Below are 15,672 nucleotides of genomic sequence, written 5' to 3'. Positions count from 1 at the left end.
AACTCCATAAAAAATAGTAAAAGATGGGCTTCCCTGGTGGCGCAGTGGTTGAGAATCTGCCTGCTAATGCAGGGGACACGGGTTCAAGCCCTGGTCTGGGAGGATCCCACATGCCGCGGAGCAACTGGGCCCGTGAGCCACAACTACTGAGCCTGCGCATCTGCATCCTGTGCTCCGGAATGACAGAGGCCGTGACAGTAAGAGGCCTGCGCACCGCGATGAAGAGTGGCCCCCACTTGCCACAACTGGAGAAAGCCCTCGCACAGAAATGAAGACCCAACACAGCCAAAAATAAATAAATAAATTTATTTAAAAAATAGTAAAAGACACAGAAAACAATAAAGAATTCATGGAAATTAAAAACAGGATAGACAAAAAATAAATAAATAAAATAACAGAAGGGCTGGAATATAAATTGAGGAATACCTCCCAGAAAGTAGAATCTAAGATAAAGAGACATAAAACAGGAAAGAAAAATTCTGGAAAGTTGTGTGATTAATTCAAGCTTCCACATCCAAATAATAGGTAATACAGAAAAGGAAAACAAAGAAAACACAGGTGAGGAGATTTGGGTAATAACAAATACAAAATAATTTCCTGGGATTGAAATAATGAACCAAGCAAAATAAACAAGAAAGGACCCAAGCAAAACTTGTCATAATTTTTAAAACACCAGAGATTTTTTTTTAATCCAGAAAGCTTCCAGGAAAAAAAAACTTAAGTTAAAGGATAAAGAATTAGAGTAACATTAGACTTTGTATCAGAGACATTGGAAACTAGAAGACAATGGAGCAATACCTTCAGAATTGTGAAACAAAAAAAAATTAGGATCCATATTCAGGCAATCTACCAGAAGTACAAAGGTGATATAAACACATTTGTAGACATTAAAGGTCTAAGAAATGTTACTTGCCAATTCCCATGCACTCCTTCGCAGGAAGCTATTGGATGATACTATGCCGCAAAATAAGCGAGTAAACAAGGAAAACAGAGAGCAAATATAAGGAACAGGGGATCTAAGACAGTAGTGAGGCACAGGGGAGTCCCAGGATGCCATGTCTGCAATAAGCCAGATCATATCATCCAGAATAGGAGAGAGGGCTAGAAGCATTGAAGAACTATGTCTCCAGGGGGAAACACACTAGAATTGGTAGGTTACCTGCTATGTTTCCCCTGTAGAAAAGTAATTAAAATAGTATCATGGGTTTTATAGTTCTTGTGAAGAGTTTAAGAAAAATTTGTGATGGGAACATAAAAAAAATTAAAAAGTAAAAATGAATCAAATGTCAATTCCAAGGAACATAGAAAGTTTCATTAAAAAGAAAATACAGTCTTGGAACAAGATTTTCCTCAGGTGTGAATGATACTTTCATAGCCATGAAAATGTAACATTCATTATTGATTTTATTTAAAAGTTATATAAATATATTGGGAAGACGGAGGAAGGGGAGGGTTCGGGTGGTCTTATAAGAGTTCCAAATGCTCATCTTTCATACGAAGAAGTCAGCAATCAGTGCCTAAAACTGAAAAATCGAAGTGAGAGTAGCATTTTAAATTATATAGGTAGTTATCAGAAGAAATAGCTAAAAGAAATAAAGAGGGTGCTTCTGAGAAACCCAACTCTGGTATTAGAGCAAGGGAGTACAGTTTTTTATTAGATGTGTTAAGTTTTTAAAACTCCATGTGTGTTTTACTTTGATGAAAATAGAATTTAAACATTTTTAACAGAAATTGCCTGTTGTGAGAATGTCAGAGTGGAAGTCTGCAAGATAATATTTTTGGAGAAAAGAGAAAGCTGTTTTCTGTTTTTCAAATCTGCCTGGGATAGAGCTCTCTTCATTATTCTAGAAAGACAGAAGCTCAGCATGAATCTTAAGTTTCACACCTTCTTCTTATAGCATTGTTTCTTTCAAGGGTGCAAACTTTATATTTTAAACTTTCCTTTCTATTTTCTTTTTTGTAATCTTTTATTTTTTTGAAGCATCTTTATTGGAATATAATTGCTTTACAATGGTATGTTAGTTTCTGCTTTATAACAAAGTGAATCAGCTATATATATATACATATATAGCCATATCTCCTCCCTCTTGCGTCTCCCTCCCACCCTACCTATCCCACCCCTCTAGGTAGTCACAAAGCACCAAGCTGACCTCCCTGAGCTATGTGGCTGCTTCCCACTAAATATTTATTTTACATTTGGCAGTATATATAAGTCCATGCCACTCTCACTTTGTCCCAGCTTACTCTTCCTCCTCACCATGTCCTCAAGTCCATTATCTACGTCTGCATCTTTATTCCTGCCCTGCCCGTAGGTTCTTCATAACCTTTTTCTTTTTGATTCCATATATAAGTGTTAGCATACGGTTTCTTTCTCTTTCTGACTTACTTCACTCTGTATCACAGACTCTAGGTCCATCCACCTCACTACAAATAACTCAATTTCGTTTCTTTTTATGGCTGAGTAATATTCTATTGTATATATGTGCCACATCTTCTTTATCCATTCATCTGTTGATGGACACTTAGGTTGCTTCCAAGTTCTGGCTATTGTAAATAGTGCTGCAATGAATACTGTGGTACATGACTCTCTTTGAATTATGGTTTTCTCAGGGTATATGCCCAGTAGTGGGATTGCTGGGTCGTATGGTAGATCTATTTTTATTTTTTAAAGGAACCTCCACACTGTTCTCCATAGTGGCTGTATCAATTTACATTCCCACCAACAGTGCAAGAGGGTTCGCTTTTCTCCACACACTCTCCAGCATTTATTGTTTGTAGATTTTTTTTTCTTTTCCTTTTCTTTTTTTTTTTTTTTTTTTTTTTTTTTTTTGCGGTACGCGGGCCTCTCACTGCTGTGGCCTCTCCCGTTGCAGAGCACAGGCTCCAGACGCGCAGGCCCAGTGGCCACGGCTCACGGGCCCAGCCGCTCTGCAGCATGTGGGATCCTCCCAGACCGGGGCACGAACCCGTGTCCCCCACATCGGCAGGTTGACTCTCAAACATTGCGCCACCAGGGAAGCCATATTGTTTGTAGATTTTTTGATGATGGTCGTTCTGACCTGAGTAGAGGGATACCTCATTGTAGTTTTGATTTGCATTTCTTTAATGATTAGTGATGTTGAGCAAGCTTTCATGTGTTTGTTGGCAATCTGTGTATCTTCTTTGGAGAAATATCCATTTAGGTCTTCTGCCCATTTTTGGATTGGGTTGTTTGGTTTTTTTGGTACTGAGCTGCATGAGGTGCTTGTAAATTTTGGAGATTAATCCGTTGTCAGTTGCATCGTTTGCAAATATTATCTCCCATTCTTAGGGCTGTCTTTTTGTCTTGTTTATCGTTTCCTTTGCTGTGCAAAAACTTTTAAGTTTCATTAGGTCCCATTTGTTTATTTTTGTTTTTATTTCCATTTCTTTAGGTGGTGGGTCAAAAAGGATCTTGCTGTGATCTATGTCATAGAGTGTTCTGCTTGTGTTTTCCTGTAAAAGTTTTATACTATCTGGCCATATTAGGTCTTTCATCCATTTTGAGTTTATTTTGGGGTATGGTATTACGAAGTGTTCTAATTTCATTTTTTTACATGTAGCTGTCCAGTTTTCCCAGCACCACTTATTGAAGAGGCTGTCTTTTCTCCATTATATATTCTTGCCTCCTTTATCAAAAATAAGGTGACCATATGTGCGTGGGTTTATCTCTGGGCTTTCTATCCTGTTCCATTGATCTATATTTCTGTTTTTGTGCCAGTGCCATACTGTCTTGATTACTGTATCTTTGTAGTATAGTCTGAAGTCAGGGAGCCTGATTCCTCCAGCTCCATTTTTCGTTCGCAAGATTGCTTTGGCTATTTGGGGTCTTTTGTGTTTCCATACAAATGGTGGAATTTTTTGTTCTAGTTCTGTGAAAAATGCCATTGGTAATTTGACAGGGATTGCACTGAATCTGCAGAATGCTTTGTGTAGTATAGTCATTTTCACAATGTTGATTCTTCCAATCCTAAAACATGGTATACCTCTCCATCTGTTTGCATCATCTTTAACTTCTTTCCTCAGTGTCTTATAGTTTTCTGCATACAGGTCTTTTGTCTCCTTAAGTAGGTTTATTCTTAGGTATTTTATTCTTTTGGTTACAGTGATAAATGGGAGCGTTTCCTTAATTTCTCTTTCAGATTTTTCATCATTAGTGTATAGGAATTCAAGAGATTTCTGTGCATTAATTTTGTATCCTGCTACTTTACCAAATTCATTGATTAGCTCTAGTAGTCTCATGGTAGCATCTTTAGGATTCTCTATTATACTATCATGTCATCTGCAAACAGTGACAGCTTTACTTCTTCTTTTATGATTTGGATTCCTTTTATTTCTTTTTCTTCTCTGATTGCTGTGGCTACAACTTCCAAAATTATGTTGAATAAGAGTGGTGAGAGTGGGCAACCCTAACTCTGTCCTGATCTTAGTGGAAATGGTTTCAGTTTTTCACCATTGAGAACGATGTTGGCTGTGGGTTTGTCATTTATGGCCTTTATTATGTTGAGGTAAGTTCCCACTATGCCTGCTTTCTGGGGAATTTTATCGTAAGTGGGTGTTGAAATTTGTCAAAAGCTTTTTCTGCATCTATTGAGATGATCATATGCTTTTTCTCCTTCAACTGGTTAATATGTTGTATCACATTGATTGATTTGTGTATATTGAAGAATCCTTGCATTCCTGGGATAAACCCCACTTGATCATGGTGTATGATCCTTTTAATGTGCTGTGGGATTCTGTTTGCTAGTATTTTGTTGAGGATTTTTGTATCTGTGTTCATCAGTGATATTGGCATGTAGTTTTCTTTCTTTGTGACATCTTTGTCTGGTTTTGGTATCAGGGTGATGGTGGCCTCGTAGAATGAGTTTGTGAGTGCTCCTCCCTCTGTTATAATTTGGAAGAATTTGAGAAGGATAGATGTTAGTTCTTCTCTAAATGTTTGATAGAATTCGCCTGTGAAGCCATCTGGTCCTGGGCTTTTGTTTGTTGGAAGATTTTTAATCACAGTCTCAATTTCAGTGCTTGTGATTGGTCTGTTTATATTTTCTATTTTTTCTGGTTCAGGCTCAGCAGGTTGTGCATTTCTAAGAATTTTTCTAGTTTTTCCAGGTTGTCCATTTTATTGGCATAGAGTTGCTTGTAGTAATCTCTCATGATCTTTTGTATTTCTGTAGTGTCAGTTGTTACTTCTCCTTTTTCATTTCTAATTCTACTGATTTGAGTCTTCTCCCTTTCTTCCTGATGAGTCTTGCTAATGGTTTATCAATTTGGTTTATCTTCTTCAAGAACCAGCTTTTATTTGTATTGATCTTTGCTACTGTTTCCTTCATTTCTTTTTCATTTATTTCTGATCTGTTCTTTGTGATTTCTTTAATTCTGCTATCTTTGTGGGTTTTTTGGTTCTTCTTTCTCTAATTGCTTTAGGTTCACCATTAGGTTGTTTATTTCAGATGTTTCTTGTTTCTTGAGATAGGACTGTATTGCTATAAACTTCCCTCTTAGAACTACTTTTGCTGCATCCCGTAGATTTTGGGTTATAGTATTTTCATTGTGATTTGTTCCTAGGTATTTTTTTATTTCCACTTTGATTTCTTCAGTGATCTCTTGATTATTTAGTAATGTATTGTTTTGCTTCCATGTATATGTATTTTTTACAGAATTTTCCTGTAATTGATATCTAGTCTCATAGCATTGTGGATGGAAAAGATACTTGATATAATTTCAATTTTCTTAAATTTACCTACACTTCATTTGTGACCCAAGATATGATCTATCCTGGAGAATGTTCCATGAGCACTTGAGAAGAAAGTGTATTCTGTTGTTTTTGGATGGAATGTCCTATAAATGTCAATTAAGTCCATCTGGTCTATGTGTCCTTTAAAGCTTGTGTTTCCTTATTTATTTTCATTTTGGATGATCTGTCCATTGGTGAATGTGGGTGTTAAAGTCCCCTACTATGATTGTTTTACTGCCGATTTCCCCATAAGGGAAATACATATAGGCATTTGCCTTATGTATTGAGGTGCTCCTATGTTGGGTGCATCAATGTTTACAATTGTTATATCTTCTTCTTGGATTGATCCCTTGATCATTATGTAGTGTCCTTCTTTGTCTCTTGTAATAGTCTTTATTTTAAAGTCTATTTTGTCTGATATGAGAATTGCTACTCCAGCTTCCTTTGATTTCCATTTGCATGGAATATCTTTTTCCATCCCCTCACTTTCAGTCTGTATCTTTCCCGAGGTCTGAAGTGGGTCTCTTGTAGACAGCATATATAAGGGTCTTGTTTTCGTATCCATTCAGCAAGTCTATGTCTTTTGGTTGGAGCACTTAATTCTTTTACATTTGAGGTAATTATCAATATGTATGTTCCTATTACCATTTTCTTAATTGTTTTGGGTTATTGTAGGTCTTTTCCTTCTCTTGTGTTTCCTGCCTAAAGAAGTTCCTTTAGCATTTGTTGTAAAGCTGGTTTGGTTGTGCTGAATTCTCTTAGCTTTTGCTTGTCTGTAAAGGTTTTAACTTCTCCATCAAATCTGAATGAGATCCTTGCTGGGTAGAGTAATCTTGGTTGTATATTTTTCCCTTTCATCACTTTATATATGTCCTGCCACTCCCTTGTGGCTTGCAGAGTATCTGCTGAAAGATGAGCTGTTAACCTTATGGGGATTCCCTTGTGTGTTATTTGTTGTTTTTCCCTTGCTGCTTTTAATATGTTTTCTTTGTAATTAATTTTTAATAGTTTGTAATATTTGTCTTTGCCTGATTCTCCTTGGAGTTATCCTGTATGGGACTCTCTGTGCTTCTTGGACTTGATTAACTATTTCCTTTCCCATATTAGAAAAGTTTTCAACTATAATCTCTTCAGATATTTTCTCAGTCCCTTTCTTTCTCTCTTCTTCTTCTTGGACCCCTATAATTTGAATGTTGGTGTATTTGTTATCCTAGAGGTCTCTGAGACTGTCCTCAATTCTTTTCATTCTTTTTTCTTTATTCTGCTCTGCAGTAGTTATTTCCACTATTTTATCTTCCAGGTCACTTATCCGTTCTTCTGCCTTAGTTATTCTGCAATTGATTCCTTCTAGAGAATTTTTAATTTCATTTATTCTGTTGTTCATCATTCTTTGTTTGCTCTTTAGTTCTTTTAGGTCTTTGTTAAACATTTCTCATATTTTCTCCATTCTATTTGCAAGATTTTGGATCATCTTTACTATCATTACTCTGAATTGTTTTTCAGGTCGACTGCCTATTTCCTCTTCATTTGTTTGGTCTGGTGGGTTTTTACCTTGCTTCTTCATCTGCTCTGTGTTTCTCTGTCTTCTCATTTTGCTTAACTTACATCTCCTTTTCGCAGGTTCCTAGTTCCTGTTGTTTTTGGTGTCTGCCCCCAGTGGCTAAGGTTGGTTTAGTGGGTTGTGTAGGCTTCCTGGTGGAGGGGACTAGTGGCTGTGTTCTGGTGGATGAGGCTGGATCTTGTCTTTCTGACGGGCAGATCTGCATCCCATGTTGTGTTTTGAGGTGTTTGTGACCTTACTATGATTTTAGGCAGCCTCTCTGCTAATGGGTGGGGTTGTGTTCCTGTCTTGCTAGTTGTTTGGCATAGGGTGTCCAGCACTGTAGCTTGCTCGTCATTGAGTGGATTTGGGTCTCAGCATTGAGATGGAGATCTCTGGGATAGCTTTCACTGTTTTATATTACATGGAGCTGGGAGGTCTCTGGTGGACCAATGTCCTGAACTCGGCTCTCCCACCTCAGAGGCACATGCCTCACACCCAGCCGGAGCACCAAGACCCTGTCAGCCACAGGGCTCAGAAGGAAATGGAGAAAAAAAGAAAGAAAAAAAAAAACAGAAAATAAAGTCATTAAAATATAAAATAATCATTAAAAATAAAGAAAAATTTAAAAGTAATTTTTTAAAAAAAGAAAGGAAGAAAGAAGAGAGCAACCAAACCAAAAACCGAATCCACCAATGATAACAAGCGCTAAAAAGTATACTAAAAAAAAAAAAGGACAGGGCTTCCCTGGTGGCACAGTGGTTGGGAGTCCACCTGCCGATGCAGGGGATGCGGGTTCGTGCCCTGGTCTGGGAGGATCCCATGTGCCGCAGAGCAGCTGTGCCCATGAGCTGTGGCCATTGGGCCTGCGCGTCCAGAGCCTGTGCTCCTCAACGGGGGAGGCCATGGCAGTGAGAGGCCCGCGTACCGCAAAGAAAAAAAAAAAAGGACAGACAGAACCCTAGGACAAATGGTAAAAGCAAAGCTATACAGCCAAAATCACACATAGAAGCATATACATACACACTCACAAAACGTGAAAAAGGAAAAATATATATATATATCTATATGTTAAAAGAAAAGAGAGCAACCAAATCAATAAATAAATCTACCAATCATAATAAACTATTAAATACTAAACTAAGATAAACATACAACCAAAAACAAATTAGATGCAGAAAGCAAACCCCAAGTCTACAGTTGCTACCAAAGTCCACCGCCTCAATTTTGGGAGGATTTGTTGTCTATTTATGTATTCCACAGATGCAGAGAACATCAAGTTGACTGTGGAGATTTAATCCACTGCTCCTAAGGCTGCTGGGAGAAATTTACCTTTCTCTTCTGTGTTCACACAAATCCTGGGGTTCAGCTTTGGATTTGTCCCCGCCTCTGCATGTAGGTCGCCTGAGCGTGTCTGTTCCCCACCCAGACAGGATGGGCTTAAAGTAGCAGCTGATTAGGGGGCTCTGGCTCACTCAGGCCGGAGGGAGGGAGGAGTACGGAATGTGGGGTGAGCCTGCAGTGCCAGAGGCCGATGTGACATTGTAGCAGCCTGAGGTATGCCGTGTGTTCTCCCGGTGAAGTTGTCCCTGGATCACGGGACCCTGGCAGTGGCGGGCTGCACAGGCTCCCAGGAGGAGGTGTGGATAGTGACCTGTGCTTGCACACAGGCTTCTTGGTGGCTGCAGTAGCAGCCTTAGCATCTCATACCCATCTCTAGTTTCTGTGCTGGTAACCGCAGCTCACGCCCATCTCTGCAGCTCATTTAGGCAGTGCTCTGACTCCCCTCTCCTCACGCACCTCGAAACAATGGCCTCTTGACTCTTAGGCAGTTCCAGACTTTTTCTCAGACTCCCCCTCCCTGCTAGCTGTGGCGCACTAGCCTCCTTAAGGCTGTGTTCACACAACCAACTCCAGTCCTCTCCCTGGGGTCTGACCTCTGAAGCCCGAGCCTCGCTCCCAGACCCCACCCGGCCCGGCAGGTGAGCAGACAAGCCTCTTGGGCTGGTGAGTGCTGGTCGACACTGATCCTCTGTGCGGGAATCTCTCTGCTTTGCCCTCTGCACCCCTGTTGCTGCGCTCTCCTCCCTGGCTCCCAAGCTTCCCAACCACCACCCACCGTCTCCACCAGTGAAGGGGCTTCCTAGTGTGTGGAAACTTTTCCTCTTTCACAGGTCCCTCCCACTGGTGCAGGTCCCGTCCGTATTCTTTTGTCTCTGTTTTTTCTTTTTTCTTTTGCCCTACCCAGGTACATGGGGGGTTTCTTGCCTTTGGGGAAGTCTGAGGTCTTCTGCCAGCGTTCAGTAGGTGTTCTATAGGAGCTGTTCCATATGTAGATGTATTTCTGATGTATTTGTGGGGAGGAAGGTGATCTCCACGTCTTACTCTTCCACCATCTTGAAGGTCTCCTCTGTAGTCTTTCAAAATAGAATTATTTTCTGCCAACATAGTTACCAACTCTTTAATGCCAATAATATTTTGCTGCCATAGACAGCTGACTACCAGCCTATATAATAAGATTGGGCCTGACGATATGAAATTAGTATAACAAAATGTCATGATAGGTAGGAAAATGTGGAATCAGATTTTAGTAAAGTCAGCCCTTAGGCTCTCCAAGAAAGAACTCAGCCCTCAGAAAAGGTCCCAGATTGACATCTCAAGGTTGAAGTCCTATGCCAAGGTCCATGATGCTCCAGTAGTGAAGAGCTTTGTACAGGCGTTTGTTTGAGTGGTCAATTTTATGGAAACCAGAGATACTGCTCAAGGAACTTCAGGGCTGTCTACCTCACACCCTCAGGAAAGTGACTGATGAAATAAAGACATGCCTGTGCAGTTCTCCAAGAAACTTAGAGGCAAAGAAATTCTGACTTGTGTGACATTTGTTGGCTCAAACGTCTGTGAATTTCTACTGTATTGGGTACCTTACTACCCAGAGACAATGGACATAATTTGGTTAGTTTAGGACAGGTAAGCCAGGTGAAGAAAATTTCCATCAACTTTTATTTGTAAACAATATATAAGTGGATTTTTTAAACAACAGACTATCAGTCTATGCATTTAACATTCATTGTTTCTTCCAAATTGTCAAAATGTATTGAAACATGTTATTGATAGTATTGTCCCATGTTCTCTATCTTTGATGCACCTCTAGTTGTGTTCGTTTTTCATTCATAATATTATTCATTTGTATCTTCTCTATTTTTCTTTAACATTCTTACAGAGATTTATCTATTTTCAATTTTCAAGCAACCAACATAACATTTGGCTTTTTTATGCTCTCTACTGTATGTTTCCTTTTTTTTTTTTCATTGATTCCTGCTCTTATCTTTACTATTGTCATATGCTATTGAATTTTCTAACTTTCAAAACTGGCAATTGCATTAGTTTTCAACCTTCTCCTTTTCTAATACACATTTTAGGCTAAAAATTGCCCTTGAAGCATCTCTTGGGTTGCATTCTCCAAGTTTCAATATACTATGTTTTTGCTGTCATTTAGTTTTTGTATTTTTTAACTTCCACTTTGATTCATCTTTAATCCATGAGTTATTTATTTTAAATTTCCAAATACATGGAGATTTTTAAACTCATGGCTTTATTTTTAACTTCTCATTTAACCAGGTGTGGTTAAAGAATGTGATCTATATGATAACCATTTATTTAAAATTTTTGAGGCTTTTTGTGTATCCTAACATGTGATCAATCAGTAAATGTCCATATTGTTGGAGAATATTCATATTCTTTAAGTGAATTTCCTGTTGTCTATTGAATCAAGCTTGCTAATTACATTGCTCAAGTTTTCTATATTTCTGATATTATTCTTGATCTATAAATAATGAGAGAGGTTGGTTGAAAATTTTCACTCTGTGGTTAGTATACATCAATTTATTCTTGTAACTCTATTAATTTTTCCTTCATATATTATTAGTCTATTGTATTACATATTTAGAACTGTTGTGACTTTCTAATGGATATATTTTCCCACCCTCCAAATCATACACAGAAGTCTACTGTTTTATTTTCAGTCACTGCCAACCCATTCCCCAGCTTACATTCAATGTTTGTCCAGTCTTTTAGCTCCATATGATTTATTGTGATGCCCCACAATTTAGACATTATTGTTTTATACTCTCAATAGTGAGTAGATTTAGTGATATATTTATGATTTTATTTATATGCCATTTTATTCCCCATAGCTCAGATCTTTTTTGAAGATTTCTTCCTTCCACTTGAAAAACACCCTTTGGAAATTCCAGAAGTGAAAATTTGTTGCTGGTAAATTCTTTCAGTTTTATTATACAGAAAATATTTTCCTCTTGCTTGTGAAAGATAATTTTGCAAGAAACACAATTCTTGTTTTACAGTTGTTTTCTGTCAGTACTTTGAATATTTTAATATTCTACTTTCTTCAGTCTTCACTGTTGTCGATGACTCAGCATTCAGTCTAATCATTATTCCTTCTTGGGTAAATTGCGTTTTTTTTCCTCTGGCTGCCCTTACTGATTTCTCTTTGTTTTTTGTGTTCTGTAGTTCCACTGGATGAGTCTAGGTGTAGATTTCTTTTTATTTATCTAGATAAAGATGTGTTGGTTTTCTGGATTGGAGGTGTGTGTTTCAACAATCCTGCAAAATTCTCAGGCATTTGACCTTCCTTTTCTGTTTTCGTCTGTTTCTCTAATCAGCATTCCTCATTATTCTCTCTTCAGCTATGTCTATATGGCTCTTTAGCCATCCCATTAAGTTCTTTTTCTAAATCATATTTTTTTTCATTTCTAGAATTGCAGTTTGTTTCTTTTTCAAATCTGTCTGGTCACTGCATAGCCTCTCTTTCCTCTTTTAAAGCACTCTCTTTCTTTCTTTAAACATATTAAACCTCATTGTTTTACTGTCTCTGATAATTCTTTGTGGATCCAGCTTTGTGTTTGCTATTTCTGCTAAATTTCATTCATATTGGCGTGTGTGTGTGTGTGTGTGTGTGTGTGTGTGTGTGTGTGTGTGTGTTTAACTAAGGGTTTTATAGTTGTGGGCACTGTCTTTTGTGGGAGGCCTAAGTAGAGGGTATACTACTCTAGGAAGAATTTGACTCTCTTTCTGAGGTCAATAGGTAATGTTTAACCGGAGGCCCCTTTATGTTAGGATTTTATACATCACACAAACAGTGCACAATCAGGGCTGAAACTTCACCCCTTTCATGGCTGGTGACCTTGAAATCTTCAGAGAAGATTCTTTGTCACTCCCACTCAAAATTGAGACTGGTGAGAATTCCCTGGAAGTCCAATGGTTGGCACTCTGTGCTTCCACTGCCGGGGGCCCAGGTTCAATCCCTGGTCAGAGAACTAAGATCCTGCAAGCCGTGCAGTGTGGCCAAAAAAGAAAAAACAATTGAGACTGAGACAGTTTTCCTTGCTGCCTGAGTGTTCTGGGCTTTTCTTCTTGATTACCATTTTTCTTTTATATTAACACTTCCTAAAACCCTTTTTGGGAAAGCTCTAAGTGTGAGGCTCTCTAGATGTCCTCAGAGATGACAGCAGTTTCAGTAATTCCTTCCCACCTTGGACTGACTTTCTCACTTTGTCTGACCTCAGTGGTTTTCTTGACTTTCCATGGATATGACTTTTGAAGTATATTTCTCCCATGCCTAGAATTCTTTCTCATTTGCAGAAGGAATTTTTCTTGAATTACAGCACTGCACCCATTTTATCCAAAAGCCTTTGGTGCTTGTGTCACATGGTGATTTTTTACCCTTGGGGTGGATGTAGAGCACAAGGAGACCAGAAGGAAGGGTGCGCTAAGTCCATTTTGAGCAAGTAGCAGCTGCTTCAGTATCCTCTGTATGTACCTCATCAGGTCCTTTTCCTCTAGAGCCAAACCCTCCAGGATTAGATCAAAGCTGCATCTGATTCAGCATTTGACAGGTGGTCATTGCCAACATATAAGCCTCAGGTGGAGACTCAATGGAGAATGTCACAAGCATCACATTGCTGTGTGTTGCAAGGATGGAAGATGATTCTAATTCATTCACTCAGTAAATATTTATTGAGTCCTGGGCACAATGCTAAATTCTGGAGCTGCAAATTGAAATAAAATTCAATCCCTGCCTTCATGGAGCTCACTAATAGGGAGAAGCAATGGACAGTAAATAATCAAAAGTAATGCAACTAAGCTATGCTACAAGGATTTACTAGGATTTTTGGAAGACTGGAGAACAGAGTGTCACTGTGGCAGCCCAAAGGGAAGAGATGTGTTTTCTAGTCAAAGGATAGAAAGCAAAAGGGATGGAAGAGAAGCATGATGACGACCAGCAGTAGAAGGAGGTAATGAACTCCCTCCCACGCTGTCCTACATCCCTCTCACTCCCCCGCCCCGTACAAACACACAATGTCAGAAAATCTGCCTAGTGACTTTACTGGAAATGGAAAGAGTAAATTAGGTAGGCAACAGGAACTAAACTTGGTGACTTTCTGTAAAACAACAAGAATTATCAGGGCCCAACTGACCCAGGAAAACAGCGCCATGAAGGCGAAAATCATCCAGGCAAGGCAGAACTAAAATGGAATTCCTGGCTGCTCGTGATATTCAGAGCAGGAAGCAGAATTCCAAATTGCAGTTGGCTAAACTTGGCTATGAACTGTCAAAGAATTTGGACCAAACTTGGTAACAGAGACCCACTAGGAGGGGTAATTGATTTCAAATGTTATCAAGACAGGAGCGTAGAGGACTAATTTGAGGTGAAGGATAAGAGAGATGAAGACTAAACATCCACTTCCCATAAGCTCTTCAAACCCAGAGCAGCTGACTCTGGCTCCAGTTCTTCAGCAACAGAAAGATCCCCATAATCCAGTGAGCCTTCCTGACACCCCCTGGCGAAGATGGCAGCCCTCAAACTCCTGAGGGAGTTCTTGGCTGGCTTCTTGTGAGGAGTCCCTCTGGGGTCACCTGAAAACCCTGCTTTCCATTCTTCCTTAAAGCTGCCTGCCCTACTCTACAGCCTGTGTTCCATCATTCTCCAAATCTGATGACAGAAGAGGCTGTTTCCCAAGCTTGAATGGACCATTCACTCTTAGAGGGTTTACCAGTGTCTCTGTGGGGAAAAGGAGACTTTTTAAAAGACGACTATAACTTGGGGCATTTATATGAGTTCAGGGAATCTTACAGTGTCTTCATGGCCAGGATCTCTGGGCTATCTCCTAATTCCCATTCTTAATGTCTGGGAACTTCAGAAAACTCCCAAGATTCCAAGAATAAATATTTCAAGCATCCCTCTTCCTCAGATTCTGAACATAATGGGAAGTCACTTTGTTCCCACAGCCCTACTCTCAGAAATCCCTAATCTAGCTCTGGTCTTGCCTTCCTTTGCCCACTTTTTGCTCTAAAGGGGTTTCTCTCCTCTCATTCCCCTCTCACTCCTTTACTTTTCCTCTCCTCCAGTTCCATAACCCCAACGAAAGTTCTTTTCTCCAAAAGTGGTTTCTGTGGCATGGGCAGGTCCCAGCCATAGGTTGTAGGTGACTCCAGGTATGCCCCACGCACCCCCCGGTAAGAAGAGGCTGGACTTGATCTCTTGACCAGAAGTCTTCACCTTATGAAATTTCAAACAAATACAGAGCTTTTCTTGTTTGTTCTGTTTTGCTCTGTTTTAAGATTGTAGAACAAAGTGAATTCTAAGACTATTCTCTTACAAAATCAAACTGTCACAGAGGGGTCAAGAGACCTTGAAAAGCCTACAGGGGTCTTTAGAAAGAATGAATGAGGAAGTAGCAACTTGAAATGATATTATTTCTGCTTTGAGTCAGCATACTACCAATAAGCCCTTAAAAGCATGTTTATTGCCTAGCTAGGTAATGCTCTTAAAATGTTCCAAAGTACAGGACCACAGTGCAGCCAAAGGAATAGGATTAGCTGTGGCAAAACATGCTGAGAATTCTTTATCGTTTACAGAAGGACTTTTCCTTGCATTACAGCACTGAAAACAGAGCTAACTCGTCCTCATTGGCTTCCTCTTTATGTATTTATTTATTTATGTATTTATTTATTTATTTATTTAGGGCTGCATTGGGTCTTCGTTGCTGCACTTGGGCTTTCTCTAGTTGTGGCGAGCAGGGGCTACTGTTCATTGTGGCACACAGGCTTCTCATTGTGGTGGCTTCTCTTGTTGCGGAGCACAGACTCTACGCATGCAAGCTTCAGGAGTTGTGGCTTGTGGGCTCTAGAGTACAGGCTCAGTAGTTGTGGTGCAGGGGCTTAGCTGCCCTGCAGCATGCGGGATCTTCCCTGACCAGGTATCAAACCTGTGTCCCCTGCATTGGCAGGCGGATTCTTAACCACTGTGCCACCAGGAAAGTCCGGCTTCCTTATTTTAAGTGAGATAATGTGTTTGAGCAGT

This window comes from Kogia breviceps, chromosome 3 (assembly GCF_026419965.1).
Source record: "Kogia breviceps isolate mKogBre1 chromosome 3, mKogBre1 haplotype 1, whole genome shotgun sequence".
Taxonomy (NCBI): Eukaryota; Metazoa; Chordata; class Mammalia; order Artiodactyla; family Physeteridae; genus Kogia; species Kogia breviceps.
The sequence above is the reverse complement of the archived record's forward strand: the minus strand, read 5'-3'. Positions refer to the sequence as shown.